Source organism: Rutidosis leptorrhynchoides, chromosome 7, assembly GCF_046630445.1.
Source record: "Rutidosis leptorrhynchoides isolate AG116_Rl617_1_P2 chromosome 7, CSIRO_AGI_Rlap_v1, whole genome shotgun sequence".
Lineage (NCBI taxonomy): Eukaryota > Viridiplantae > Streptophyta > Magnoliopsida > Asterales > Asteraceae > Rutidosis > Rutidosis leptorrhynchoides.
In genome coordinates this window covers 90,086,967-90,102,826 of record NC_092339.1, presented here as the reverse complement: position 1 = coordinate 90,102,826, position 15,860 = coordinate 90,086,967, and positions in this window count along the sequence as shown.

Below are 15,860 nucleotides of genomic sequence, written 5' to 3'. Positions count from 1 at the left end.
AATTTTTGTTAAAATGATAGTTTTAATACTAACGATACTTTTAATAATAATAGTAATGATAAAAATAATAAGAACGATAATTTTATCTAAATTAATATCTTATAATATTTTAATTTCATCATGATACTCTTACTCATTATTTCCTAATCATTTCGTTTAATAGCTTTTAATCATCTTTTATATCGTGTTCATAATAATGATAATAATAGTAATCAAAATAATTAGGTGTTACAAATATTTGTTTTAATTACACTAATATTAATAATGATAGTTACTATAACATTATTAACGATAATACTAATAATTATCTTAATGATAATATAGTAATAATAATAATAACAATAACAATAACCATTTTTAAATAATGATATATATATTAATAATGATAATAATAATAATAATACTAATAATAATAATAATAATAATTGGATAATAATAATAATACTAATTATAAATTTAACGATAATAACGATAGTAATAATAAAAAAAAATAACAATTTTTAATGATAAATCCCTTTTATCGATAAAGATAATAATAATGATAATAATAAGATAAAACTAGAATGACGATAATAATAATCATTTTTAATAAAAATATCGAAAATTCAATTGATTATAACTTCTAATCCGTTCATCGAAACCATTCGATATCTAAGGGAAAAGTTCTTAATTTTTCGCTAGCTTTCCAAGGACATGCATATCTTATACCTTATCTCAACCGCAAGTGTAACTAATTCAAGATTAAACCTAACCTGTCTAAGGGCAATATCAAAAGTACAAGCATGCATAATCCTAAATACTCGAGCATTAGTCAGGGATACACTATTATCTTCTAATTCCATTGATAAACATTTTGAAACAGATACAATCATATAAAGTATTTAATCTAATATTTTGTTTACGTTTCAAGTTATAATATATATACACATATACATATATAATCATATTCTTTTAATGGTTCGTGAATCGTTAGAACTTGGTCGAGGTTGAATGAATGTATGAACATAGTTTAAAATTCTTGAAATTTAACTTAACAAATATTGCTTATCGTGTCGGAAACATATAAAGATTAAAGTTTAAATTTGGTTGGAAATTTCCGGGTTGTCACAGTTTAATTCGACTTCGCACTTATCAACCATCTCCTACTCTAAGAGACGTTAAACAACACCCAACTTTAACCTGACTTCATCCAACAACAACCTGACCTGCTAATTACACCTCCTTTTGATACTTCGGATTTATACCCGAATCACGCGACACTTCACGCATTAACCCACGAGCAAATGAAGTCTTTCGATGTAGTGACCCGAACTTTTCCATGTTTATATATATTAAATGAGATTGATATTTACATGATTAAATGTTTCCAACATGATAAGCAATCAAACTTGTTAAGACTTGATTATTTGAAATGAGTTTCATATAGACAATTGACCACCCAAGTTGACCGGCGATTCACGAACGTTAAAAACTTGTAAAAAATACATGATGTTATATAAATGGATATATATATGGTTAACATGAGATTATGATAAGTAAGTATCTCCATAAATATGTTAGCAATGAGTTATATACAAACAAATGAGATTATTGATTTAAGAAACTCGAAAATGATATATATAACGATTATCGTTATAACAACGTCTTACTAAATACATATGTATCATATTAAAATATTGTTACACTATATTTAACATGATAAAATGATAATTAAGTAAATCATTAAGTGTGTTAACAATGAACTACATATGTAAAAACAAGACTACTAACTTAAGGATTTCGAAACGAGACATATATGTAACGATTATCGTTGTAATAGTATTTTAATATATATATATATATATATATATATATATATATATATATATATATATATATATATATATATATATATATATATATATATGATGTTAAGATATATTTATACACCATGTTATTATGATAACATAACAATTTAACATCTTATTTAAGTATTATAATAATGGATTAATTACATTTAACAAGATCGTTAACTTAAAGGTTTCAAAACAACGCTTACATGTAACGACTAACGGTGACTTAACAACTCAGTTAAAATGTATATACATGTATTGTATTAATATGTATTAGTACACTTTTTTAAGACTTCGAGACACATATCAAATTACTTCTACTTAGCAAAAATGCTCACAATTACATTCTCATTCATTTTCATCAACAATTCTACTCGTATGTACCCTTATTCGTACTCGTACAATACACAGCTTCTAGATGTATTTACTATTGGTATATACACCTTTAATCATTCATTCTTAGCAGCCATCTTAGAGTCAAAAACATGTGGAACCATTATTTAACAACTTGTATGACTAATGAGCTAAAAACAAACTTAAGGATCTTTTTTCTTCTTTATAACAAGTAATCCCGTTTTTATGATTTCACCCCATTTTCCCATTCCATTTTCTCATACTTAAACTCCAAATTGAAATGTCCCGTTCATATTGATTATAAACGTTCCATATTAATTGATTTCATTGCGAGGTTTTGACCTCTATATGAGACGTTTTTCAAAGACTGCATTCGTTTTTAAAAACAAACCATAACTTTTATTTTATCGACAAGGTTAAAAGGACATCACCTAGATTATCCAGAAATGATAATCTAAAAAATATCACACTTACAAACTACCAATACATATTGGTTTACAATATTAATATGTTACAATAAAGTAAATCTCGAATGTAGTTTTAAACAATATTATACAAGCATGCTGACACCAAATCCTGTCCTTATTTTAGCATGCAACAGCGGAAGCTCTTAATAATCACCTGAGAATAAACATGCTTTAAACGTCAACAAAAATATTGGTGAGTTATAGGTTTAACCTATATATTTATCAAATCGTAATAATAGACCACAAGATTTCATATTTCAATATACATCCCATTCATAAAGATAAAAATCATTCATATGGTTTGAATACCTGGTAACCGACATTAACAAGATGCATATAAGAATATCCCCTATCATTCCGGGACATCCATCGAACATGATAAAACAACATCGAAGTACTAAAGCATCCGCTACAACGGATGGGGTTTGTTGGGCCTAATAGATCTATCTTTAGGATTCACGTCAATTAGTAGACCGGTTTACTAATTCTTAGGTTACCAAGTAAAAAGGGGCATATTCGGCTTCGATCGTTCAACCATAGAAAGTAGTTTCATGTACTTGTGTCTATTTTTTAAAACATTTATAAATCTGCATGTATTCTCATCCCAAAAATATTAGATTTTAAAAGTGGGACTATAACTCACTTTCACAGATTTTTACTTTGTCGGGAAGTAAGACTTGGCCACTGGTCGATTCACGAACCTATAACAAATATGTATATATATATCAAAGTATGTTCAAAATAAAATTACAACATTTTTAATACGTTTTATTGTTTTAAGTTTATTAAGTCAGCTGTCCTCGTTAGTAACCTACAACTAGTTGTCCACAGTTAGATGTACAAAAATAAATTGATATATATATATATATATATATATATATATATATATATATCTTGAATCAATCCACGACCAAGTGTATGCATGTCTCAGGCTAGATCACAACTCAAAGTATATATATTTTTGAAATCAACCACAACCCTGTATAGCTAACTCCAACATTACTGCATATAGAGTGTCTATAGTTGTTCCAAATAATATATATACATGGTCGATATGATATGTCAAAACATTTGCATATGTGTCTATGGTATCCCAAGATTACATGATATATTAGAATATATGTATAATACAATATGAGTTAGCTAGGATATGATTAATATAGATTTGTTACCAATTTTCACGTAGCTACAACAAGAAAAATTATCCAATCTTGTTTTACCCATAACTTCTTCGTTTCAAATCCGTATTGAGTGATTCAGGTTGCTATGGTTTTATATTGAACTTAAGTTTATGAATCTAAACAGAAAAAGTATAAGTTTATAGTCGAAAATACAGGTTACAAGTTGTAAAGGTAGTCATTTCAGTCAAAAGAACGATGTCTAGATGACCATTTTGGAAAACATACTTTCACTTTGAGTTTAACCATGATTTTTGGATATAGTTTCATGTTCATAAGAAAAATCATTTTCCCAGAAGAACAACTTTTAAATCAAAGTTTATCATAGTTTTTAATTATCTAACCCAAAACAGCCCGCGGTGTTACTACGACGGCGTATATCCGGTTTTACGGTGTTTTTCGTGTTTTTAGGTTTTAAATCATTAAGTTAGCATATCATATAGATATAGAACATGTGTATAGTTGATTTTAAAAGTCAAGTTAGAAGTATTAACTTTGTTTGCGAACAAGTTTAGAATTAACTAAACTATGTTCTAGTGATTACATGTTCAAATCTTCGAATAAGATAGTAATACATATATGAATCGAATGATGTTATGAACATCATTACTACCTCAAGTTTAGTAGGTAAACCTACTGGAAATGATGAAAAATAACTTGAGCTTCAAAGGATCTTTGATGGCTTGGAAGTTCTTGAAATAGAATCATGACACAAAAACAAGTTCAAGTAAGATTATTACTCGAATTAAGATAGTTATAGTTATAGAAATTGAATCAAAGCTTGAATATGAATATTAACTTGATTTAGAAAGATAATATACTATAAATAACAAAGGTTTCTTGATCTTAGATGATTGCTTGGAATGGATTAGGAAACTTGGAAGTAAACTTGTAAACTTGGAAGTGTTCTTGATGTGTTCTTGAGTAATTGTTATTATGATGATTATAGGTAATAATCAAAGCTTGTATTTGATGATTTTTGCTGGAAAAATAGTAACTTAGACATTCATGGAAGAGTGTGTGTGTTTTGAGAGAGAATTGAGAAGAAAATTGGAAGTGAAATGGAGTAAGTGGTGAGTGGTGAAGGTGAGTGGGGTTAAAAGGAGTTCTTATTTTTGTTTCCTTGCTCATAAGTCATGCTAGTTGTCTAATTGTTGGTTCCACATGTTTGTTGACTATCTAGGGCTGCTAAGAGCTGAATTATTATGTGTATATACCAATAGTATATACGTCTAGGAGCTGGGTATTATACGAGTACGAATACGGTTGCATACGAGTAGAATTGTTGATGAAAATGAATGAGAATGCAATTGTAAGCATTTTTTAAGTAGAAGTACTTTGATATGTGTCTTGAAGTCTTTCAAAAGTGTACTAATACATCTAAATACACTACATGTATATACATTTTAACTGAGTCGTTAAGTCATCGTTAGTCGTTTCATGTAAGTGTTGTTTTGAAACCTTTAAGTTAACGATCTCATTTAATGTTGTTAACCCATTGTTTATTATATCTAATGAGATGTTAAATTATTACATTATCATGATATTATGATGTATGAATATATCTTAATATGATATATATACATTAAAATGTCGTTACAACGATACTCATTATATATATGCCTCGTTTCAAAATTCTTAAGTTAGTAGTCTTGTTTTACATATGTAGTTCATTGTTAACATACTTAATGATATATATAATTATCATTTTATCATGTTAAATATAGTGTAACAATATCTTAATATGATACATATGTATTTAGTAAGACGTTGTAATAACGATAATCGTTATATATATCGTTTCGAGTTTCTTAACTTAGTAGTCTCATTTTTATGTGTATAACTCACTGTTAATATACTTATGGAGATACTTACTTATCATAATCTCATGTTAACTATATGTATATCCATATATATATCGTCATGTTGTTTTTACAAGTTTTAACGTTCGTGAATCGCCGGTCAACTTGGGTGGTCAATTGTCTACATGAAACTCATTTCAAATAATCAAGTCTTAACAAGTTTGATTGCTTAACATGTTGGAAACACTTAATCATGTAAATATCAATTTAATTTAATATATATAAACAAGGAAAAGTTCGGATCACTACAGTACCTAACCGTTAAATAAATTTCGTCCCGAAATTTTAAGCAGTTGGAGGTGTTGACGTATCTTCTGAAAATAGGTGCGGGTATTTCTTCTTCATCTAATCTTCTCATTCCCAAGTGAACTCAGGTCCTCTACGAGCATTCCATCGAACCTTAACAATTGGTATCTTATTTTGCTTAAGTCTTTTAACCTCACGATCCATTATTTTGACGGGTTCTTCAATGAATTGAAGTTTTTCGTTGATTTGGATTTCGTCTTTTCCAATAGTGAGATCTTCTTTAGCAAAATATTTCTTCAAATTCGAGACGTGGAAAGTGTTATGTATAGCCGCAAGTTGTTGAGGTAACTCAAGTCGGTAAGCTACTGGTCCAACACGATCAATAATCTTGAATGGTCCAATATACCTTAGATTTAATTTCCCTCGTTTACCAAATCGAACAACACCTTTTGTAACGACCCGCATTTTTTCGATCATACTATACTTATAAGATTAATATTTACATAAATTAAACCTTGCCAACATGATAAGCAATCCAAATTGTCGAGATTTATATTTCCGAAAAGAGTTTTACGCAACGTTTGACCGTCTAGTTTGACCAATGATATCACGAACTATACAATATATAATAATTATACGTTTGTGTATATATATGTATATATACATATTTAACATGATTAATAAATGTTTTAATATCTCATTTTGTATTAATAACAACAAGTTATAAGTATATTTTGAAACTACTAACTTAAGTTTTCAAAATGATAACAATACGTAACGTTAATTGACATAAATACTTAAGACTTATAATGTTTATACATATATTGTATAAGTAATGTATTTAATCACTTTTAAAGACTTAAATACATAAAATCATATAAGTGTATTCACAAAAGATAGCTATATTTGAATCCTCATTCCATTTTTCACAAAATTTCTATACGTATACCTAGAGTATTTGTACTCGTATCATACCAAGCTTCTATACGTATTTACTAATAGTAAATACACATCAAATCACCACCTAACCCACCCTTGTTACTGCCCTTAGAGCAAGGTAATTGGATTTTGGATGCATGCATGAATTATTACACAAAAATACAACATGTGAACTTGTCCATCATCATCATCATTCACGTTTTTATGGTGTATATATACATGATCATTTTGCTTCATTTACTACTTCAATTTCCTAGCTAAAACACACACTCTTTCTTACTCTCTAAACTCCATAACAACCCAGCAAAATTCCATAAAGATCTAGCTTCAAAAACCATACTAAAACACCATAAGAAAACCATACAAAAACACTTCAAGAAAACCCTCCAAGAACACCAACTTACTTCCAATCTTTCATCCACTTCTATCACCCTTTTGATTCTAGCTTCTTACTTCTCTTTTACAGCAACTTCATCCAAGGAACTTGAGGTAGAATATATGTTCATAACCTTATTCGATTCATATATATATAGCTATCATATTTTGTGGTATACAAGTTTAACAACAAGAACATAGTTTGAATGTTTTCAAACTTGTTTGCAAACTAAATAGATCCTTCTAACTTAACTTTTAAAATACTTCAAGACCTGTAATATAACTTATGTATATGCTAATTTAACAAGGTAAAACTTGGTTTTTCAAAGTATAAGTATTTTTAGAAAAATGGTCATTAAATGATTTTGTTGTAACGAAAATGATTAACTTCATAAGTTTCACTAAAGTTTGACCTATGCCGTGTGATTTTGAATACAAACTAAGGTATTTACAGTTCATAGTCTTAAAGAGGGACTCGATCCAAGGAGATGGCAAGTTGAATCAACGAAAACGGACTTGTAACGAAGAAACTATGACCGAAACAAAATTGGTTATCCAAGGCTTAAATGACTTCGGGATTCATTGGAAAAATTTACATAAAATCACATACTTCTAAGATAACATGATATTTTATATATATGTACTCATAATTCAATTTCATATGGTTCAGGATCACCCGTAAGCAACACGAGAAGATTAATCATAAGATCCCATGATTGTACGCAACACGTCATTTGACAACACCGGTACCATGGGTCAAGATTAATCTCGACCAATACATTTATGATGGGGTTTTACGGGAGTTTTATTTATTTCGTTGGGGGTTGTATTTATTCATTGCGGGTATATTAAACATCTAAAAAATGAACCATTAAAAATTGAATTGCTAACCTCGGACTGCTAACTTCGGACTAAGGAAATATTCAAAGTATTAAAAGTATAACAAGTATATATATAACGTTTGTTTAAAATGAAAACATATTGATATATTATATATGGATAGGTTCGTGATATCAACCAGAAGACCGAGTCAAATTATTTATATCATCAAGACAAAAGTGAGTATATAGTCCCACTTTTAAACTCTAAATATTTCGGGATGAGAATACATGTATTTTATGTTTTACGATATGGACACAAGTAACTGAAAAATATATTCTACGTTGAGTTGTACCACTGGCATACTTCCCTGTAGCTTGGTAACTAATATTTACAGCGGTATTGTAAACGCGAATCCTGTTGATAGATCTATCGGGCCTGACAACCCCAACCGGACTGGACGACCAGTATTCAACGGTTGCACAGTACTTCGTTTTTGTGACTACACTTGGTACGGTGTAGTAAGATTTCATATTAAAGGGAATATGCGACGTGAAAATGTTAAGTATGGTTACCGAGTGCTCAACCACTTAGAATACTTTTATTAAACTGATTATATACGAAATCTTGTGGTCTATATATATATTGCAGCCGGCATTAAACCTATATCTCACCAACTTTATGTTGACCTTTTTAAACATGTCTATTCTCAGGTGATTTCTAAAGCTTCCGCTGCATCATGTTGGATCTAACCAGGATCTTGCGTACGCATGTTTGTGTCAAAAATAAAACTGCATATCCAAGATGTTGTACTGTAAAATATGCTAGAAACCGTGTTGTTGTCATCATTTGTAAAGTTTGTAAGTCGAAGATTATCGCTAAACGTTAATCTTCTTTTTATTGTCTTAAGTTTGTAACAAAAATAATGGTTATGGTTTGTAATGTATAATATATGCAGTTTTCTTTCAAAAATGTCTCATATAGAGGTCAATACCTCGCAATGAAATCATACGTTATCTAACGCGTTCTTATGGTTAAGGACGGGTTATGACATGTGGTATCAGAGCGGTGGTCTTAGCGAACCAGGTTTGCATTAGTGTGTCTAAATCGATAAGTCGTTAGGATACATTAGTAAGTCTGGACTTTGACCGGGTTTGATTTTAAAAAAAAAAAACCATTGCTTATCACTGTTGGTTAAAAATTCATATGTAAATATTATGTAAGTACTAATGGGTTAGTTGTTGTGTGATAGATGTCGGGCTCGAAACTTATTATCACATTCAGCGACTCCGAATCAGAATCTTCAGATTGTGTTTCAGTCATTAACATATCCGATGACGAAAATGGTATTTTTGGGGAAGACTCACAATTTCCAGATGAACCAACTATAGAAATATCGGAAAGTGAACCCGAGGAGGAAAGTGAACCCGAAGAGGAAAGTGAACCCGAAGAAGAAAGTGAACCCGAGGAAGAAATACTAGAAATTACGAAAGAAAAATTCGATCAAGGAAAGAAACGAAAAGCGAATGAATTAGAAAATTCAAATCCCGAACTTAGTGAGAATGACGTAGCACCAATTCCACTCAACACTACCACCCCTATTCCCGCTATTCCTATTAGTGCTATCCCCGCATCTAGTTCTTCGGCTCCTCAGCCAAAACGTAGGCAGACAGCTAGGATAAGCGTTAGGCCATTCATTGGAACTAAACGCCCTAGAAAATAGACCGAACGATGCACTGCCGTATTAAGCCATGGAATCATATAATGTTTTGTATAATATTATTAGTGTGGTTTGCTTAAAGTTTGATGTAAGATAAGCATATGTAAAATAGCGAAGTATGAAATGCAATAATTTTCCATGGTTAAGTATTATTTAGATTGTAGTAATTGATTCTGTACTAAGCTATTAAGTATGAACATTAACGGGTAGGTACTACCCAAGATATAATTATAAAACGCTAATAAGAAGAAAAGGCTTTTATAATAATACCTGGTTCATATTATTAACAAGCTATAAATGTACTATAAATACATACTACATCTATAATAATCCATGTGAATAATTATTTTCTTTCATTAGGAAATGGCGCGATTGAACCGAATGACGGAACAAGAAGTCGAGAACTTCATCAACCAGCGAGTCAACGATAGAATGCTATGGGTCGAAGCTGCAAGAGCTACTGCAGTTAATCCAAATCCTCGTGTAGGATGCTCCTACAAGACGTTTCAAGCTTGCAAGCCCTCATCATTCAGTGGAACGGAAGGACCGATCGGTTTAACCCGATGGATAGAAAAGATGGAGACGGTGTTCAAAATCAGTGGTTGTGATGAAAAAGACATGACCAAGTTTGCATCGTGCACTTTACAAGATAGTGCACTCACATGGTGGAAGAATTATGTGAAGGCGGTAGGAGGAGATGTAGCTTATGATACTCCATGGGAAGAATTCAAAGCGATGATAATCACCGAGTATTGTCCAAGGAATGAGGTTATTAAGTTAGAAGATGAGTTACGAAGTTTGAAGGTGGTTGGTACTGAAATCACCAACTACAACCAGCGATTCATGGAATTAGTTTTACTATGTCCTGAATTGGTTCCAACCGAAGCACGGAAGATTGAAATGTACAAAGGTGGTTTGCCCAAGAAGGTCAAGGCAAACGTTACGGCGTCGAAACCTAAGACAATTCATGAAGCTATAACCATGGCGAACGAGTTAATGGATCAGGTCATTCTGGATAAGAAAGCATTCACTACTGAGGTGAAGGTATCGAGTAACAAAAGGAAGTGGAACGGAAATTATGATCGAGGTTACCAACAGCAATCTTTTAAGAAACCAGAAACCCCGAAAGGTGCGGGTAGCGGTTCAGGCTTTGGTTACAAAGGACAAAGTCCTTTATGCAACCGTTGTCACAAACATCATTTTGGTTACTGCAGTGTGTTGTGCACCAAATGCAATAGACAGGGACATCTTGCTGAAGATTGTAAGGCTCTCGTTACAAATGCAAATGGTAACAAGACTCCTGCCACCAACGCAAATAGAACTGCTTTGGCTAACATTACTTGTTTTGGGTGTGGAAAACAAGGTCATTATAAGAGCCAGTGCCCGAATCAGAATGGCGGACCTGCACGTGGAAGAGCGTTTGTTATTAATGCTAGAGAGGCACGAGAAGACCCGGAACTTGTTACGGGTACGTTTACCATTAATAACTTATCAGCATCTATTTTATTTGATACTGGCGCCGATAGAAGTTACGTGTGTATAAATTTTTACACTAAATTGAATTGTTCATCATTACCTCTAGATGCTAAGTACTTGATTGAGTTAGCTAATGGTAAGCTAATTAAAGCCGATAAAATTTGTCGTGATTGTGAAATAAATCTAGCCGGAGAAACGTTTAAAATCGACTTAATACCCGTAGAATTAGGAGGTTTTGATGTAATAGTCGGCATGGACTGGATGTCCAAAATAGGAGCGGAAGTTGTTTGTGCTAAGAAGGCAATTCGTATTCCTGGTAAGGATAAAAAGCCAGTGATGATTTATGGAGAGAAGGGTAATTCAAAGCTAAAACTCATTAGTTGTTTGAAAGCCAAGAAGTGTTTAGAAAAGGGATGTTACGCTATTTTAGCACATGTTAATAAAGTCGAAAAGAAAGAAAAGGGCATCAACGACGTGCCTGTGGCAAGAGATTTTCCTGAAGTTTTTCCGGAAGAGTTGCCGGGATTACCTCCATTTAGATTGGTAGAATTTCAAATAGATTTAGTACCAGGAGCTGCACCAGTGGCTCGTGCTCCATATAGACTTGCACCGTCTGAGTTAAAAGAACTTCAAAGTCAGTTAAAAGAATTACTGGACCGTGGATTCATACGACCGAGTACTTCACCGTGGGGAGCTCCAATTTTGTTTGTTAAGAAGAAAGATGGATCTTTTAGGATGTGCATAGATTATCGTGAATTAAATAAGTTAACTATCAAAAATCGGTATCCACTACCGAGAATTGATGACTTATTTGATCAATTGCAAGGATCATGTGTTTATTCAAAAATCGACTTAAGATCGGGCTATCATCAACTACGCGTCAAAGAAGAGGACATTCCGAAAACTGCTTTTCGGACACGCTACGGTCATTACGAATTTTTGGTTATGCCATTTGGATTGACGAATGCGCCAGCTGTATTCATGGACCTCATGAATCGAGTTTGTAGTCCGTATTTAGATAAGTTTGTTATCGTTTTCATTGATGATATTCTTATCTATTCCAAGAGTGAGCAAGAGCATGAAGAGCATTTAAGGTTGATACTGGAGTTGTTGAGAAAAGAACAACTTTATGCTAAATTTTCTAAGTGTGCTTTCTGGTTGAAAGAAGTACAATTTCTTGGCCACGTTGTTAGTAGCAAAGGAATTCAGGTTGATCCAGCAAAAATTGAAGCCATTGAAAAATGGGAGACTCCTAAGACACCAATGCAGATACGCCAATTTTTGGGTTTAGCCGGTTATTATAGAAGGTTTATTCAAGATTTTTCCCGAATAGCTAAGCCGTTGACAGCGTTAACGCAAAAAGGGAAGAAATATGAATGGACTTCCGAGCAGGAGAGTGCATTTCAATTACTGAAAAAGAAGTTGACTACGGCGCCTATTTTATCGTTACCAGAAGGGAACGATGATTTTGAAATATATTGTGACGCTTCGCGACAAGGTTTTGGTTGTGTTCTTATGCAACGGAAGAAAGTTATTGCATTCGCATCCCGACAATTGAAGATTCACGAGCGAAATTATACGACGCATGATCTAGAATTAGGAGCAGTCGTGTTTGCATTGAAGATGTGGAGACATTACTTGTATGGGGTTAAATTCACTGTGTTTACTGATCATAAAAGCCTTCAACATATTTTTGATCAGAAACAATTGAACATGAGGCAACGTAGGTGGGTCGAGTTAATAAACGACTATGATTGTGAAATTCGTTATCATCCCGGGAAAGCGAATGTGGTGGCTGATGCACTAAGCAGAAAGGAACGAGAACCAATTCGAGTACGAGCGATGAACATAAAAATTCGCATGAATCTCAACTCACAAATCAAAGAAGTTCAACGAGAAGCACTTACTAAAGAAAATATAGGAAATGAAATAATGAAGAAGTATGAGAAGCAACTCGTTATGCGGGAAGATGGAATTCGATATTTTGCAAATCGTATTTGGGTACCGAAGTTGGGTGGATTAAGGAAGTTGATATTGAACGAGGCACATAAGACAAGATACTCGATACATCCTGGAGTTGGAAAAATGTATCAAGATCTTAAGACACGTTATTGGTGGCCTAATTTAAAAACAGACGTTGCAACATATGTTGGGGAGTGTTTAACTTGTTCCAAGGTTAAAGCAGAACACCAAAAGCCGTCAGGGTTACTTCAACAACCAGAAATCCCAGAATGGAAATGGGATGGTATTACCATGGATTTCATCACGAAGTTACCAAAGACTGCCTGGGGATACGACACCATTTGGGTGATTGTTGATCGTCTCACCAAGTCTGCACATTTCTTGCCTATAAAGGAAACGGATAGAATGGAGAAACTATTACGATTGTATATAAAGGAAGTTGTTTCAAGGCATGGAATACCTATTTCCATTATATCCGATCGTGATAGTAGATTTACCTCAAAGTTTTGGCAATCACTACAGGAGGCACTAGGAACTCGTTTGGATATGAGTACCGCATATCATCCGCAGACCGACGGGCAGAGTGAAAGAACAATTCAGACTCTTGAAGATATGCTCAGGGCATGTGTGATCGATTTTGGAAACGGATGGGATAAGTATCTACCGTTAGCAGAATTCTCGTATAATAATAGTTATCATGCGAGCATTGGAGCTGCACCATTCGAAGCATTGTATGGAAGGAAGTGTAGATCTCCTATCTGTTGGACTGAAGTAGGAGATCGGTATTTAACTGGTCCCGAGATCATACACGAAACGACCGAGAAGATAGTACAAATCAAGGAGAGATTGAAAACAGCCCGTAGTCGCCAAAAGAGCTACGCCGATGTCCGAAGGAAACCATTAGAGTTTCAGGTCGGGGACATGGTTATGCTAAAGGTGTCACCTTGGAAAGGTGTAATACGTTTCGGCAAAAGGGGTAAACTGAACCCAAGGTACGTAGGCCCGTTTAAGATCATCGAACGCATTGGACCGGTAGCTTATCGACTCGAGTTACCGCAACAACTCGCTGGAGTACATAATACCTTTCACGTCTCAAACCTTAAGAAGTGTCTTGCAAAGGAAGACCTTACCATTCCTCTCGAAGAAATCCATGTCGACGAGAAACTACAATTCGTCGAAGAACCAATCGAAATCATGGACCGTGAAGTTAAACAGCTCAAACAGAGCAATATACCGATTGTTAAGGTTCGTTGGAATGCTAGAAGAGGTCCCGAGTTTACTTGGGAACGAGAGGATCAGATGAAGCAAAAGTATCCACACTTGTTTCTTGATGACGCAAAATAGGTACAATTTTAAAATTTCGGGACGAAATTTATTTAACGGGGAGGTAATGTAACGACCCGCATTTTTTCGATCATACTATACTTATAAGATTAATATTTACATAAATTAAACCTTGCCAACATGATAAGCAATCCAAATTGTCGAGATTTATATTTCCGAAAAGAGTTTTACGCAACGTTTGACCGTCTAGTTTGACCAATGATATCACGAACTATACAATATATAATAATTATACGTTTGTGTATATATATGTATATATACATATTTAACATGATTAATAAATGTTTTAATATCTCATTTTGTATTAATAACAACAAGTTATAAGTATATTTTGAAACTACTAACTTAAGTTTTCAAAATGATAACAATACGTAACGTTAATTGACATAAATACTTAAGACTTATAATGTTTATACATATATTGTATAAGTAATGTATTTAATCACTTTTAAAGACTTAAATACATAAAATCATATAAGTGTATTCACAAAAGATAGCTATATTTGAATCCTCATTCCATTTTTCACAAAATTTCTATACGTATACCTAGAGTATTTGTACTCGTATCATACCAAGCTTCTATACGTATTTACTAATAGTAAATACACATCAAATCACCACCTAACCCACCCTTGTTACTGCCCTTAGAGCAAGGTAATTGGATTTTGGATGCATGCATGAATTATTACACAAAAATACAACATGTGAACTTGTCCATCATCATCATCATTCACGTTTTTATGGTGTATATATACATGATCATTTTGCTTCATTTACTACTTCAATTTCCTAGCTAAAACACACACTCTTTCTTACTCTCTAAACTCCATAACAACCCAGCAAAATTCCATAAAGATCTAGCTTCAAAAACCATACTAAAACACCATAAGAAAACCATACAAAAACACTTCAAGAAAACCCTCCAAGAACACCAACTTACTTCCAATCTTTCATCCACTTCTATCACCCTTTTGATTCTAGCTTCTTACTTCTCTTTTACAGCAACTTCATCCAAGGAACTTGAGGTAGAATATATGTTCATAACCTTATTCGATTCATATATATATAGCTATCATATTTTGTGGTATACAAGTTTAACAACAAGAACATAGTTTGAATGTTTTCAAACTTGTTTGCAAACTAAATAGATCCTTCTAACTTAACTTTTAAAATACTTCAAGACCTGTAATATAACTTATGTATATGCTAATTTAACAAGGTAAAACTTGGTTTTTCAAAGTATAAGTATTTTTAGAAAAATGGTCATTAAATGATTTTGTTGTAAC